We start from the raw sequence: 1,028 nt of genomic DNA, 5'->3' as shown, positions 1-1,028 counted from the left end.
TACTATTAGCCATCTGGGTGGCGATCTCCTCGTCCATCGCACGCCGCCAGTCGTCTGCATGTGGACTTGCAACGGCTTCCGCAAACGAATTAGGCTCAGGAATACCAGCAGAGAAAGCAGCGTTAACGCGACCAGTGACAGTGCGACCAGTGACCAGGTTCGTTTCGCCACCATTCGCCAGGGCGTTTACGCTCTCTAACTGGGTACCTAGTTCCCGCCATTTCCACATCAGGCTGATTGACTCCTTGCCCATTCGCACTGCTGGAAGGTCCAGCCCCAGCCGGCGCCCCCTCGCCACATAAATGCGGCGATCCCTCGCCGACGGTGCTACCTGGTGTCCCTTCGCCAGCCCTAGGCAGCGATCCCTCACCAGATAAACTAGTGCGAAACTCCTCCTCCTCATCGGCATCGGAATCATAATCGGAGTCCCCGGCATTACGCCGCCGGCCGACGTGAGACTCATCAAAATGAACGTTAGAAACTACGGCAATAATGCCGTCCTCGTATAGTACACGATACTGTCCACCGTTCCCGTATCCGACAAGTATTCCACGCCTGCTCACCGGGTCGAACTTGTCGCGCTTGACGTCGGGTACGTGGACGTAGGCAACGCATCCAAAGACTCGCAGGTGACTGACGTTTGGACGAACGTTAAAGAAAGCTTCGTACGGAGTGACGGTTGACCCAGCAGTTGGCGACACATTCCTAAGATAGTTGGCTGTCGCTAACGCCTCCGCCCATAATGATTTAGGCAGTCCAGACTCAACGAGCATAGCCCTAGTCTTGTCCAAAAGAGTGCGATTTAAACGTTCCGCAGCTCCGTTCTGCTCAGGGGTGTAGCCTACCGTAGTTCCGTGTACAATACCCCTGGAAGCGAAATAGGCCTTCGTGCGAGTATTAACGAACTCCCCGCCACGATCCGTACGCACCTCCTTAACCTGCCTGCCAGAAGCGCGCTCCAGTTCCGCTATCATAACCACCATCTTCTGGTAGACCTCCTCCTTGGTCGCTGTAAACGCAACAGCTGA

This window comes from Volvox carteri (genome assembly GCF_000143455.1).
Source record: "Volvox carteri f. nagariensis unplaced genomic scaffold VOLCAscaffold_312, whole genome shotgun sequence".
NCBI lineage: Eukaryota > Viridiplantae > Chlorophyta > Chlorophyceae > Chlamydomonadales > Volvocaceae > Volvox > Volvox carteri.
Note: the sequence above shows the minus strand (reverse complement) of the source record.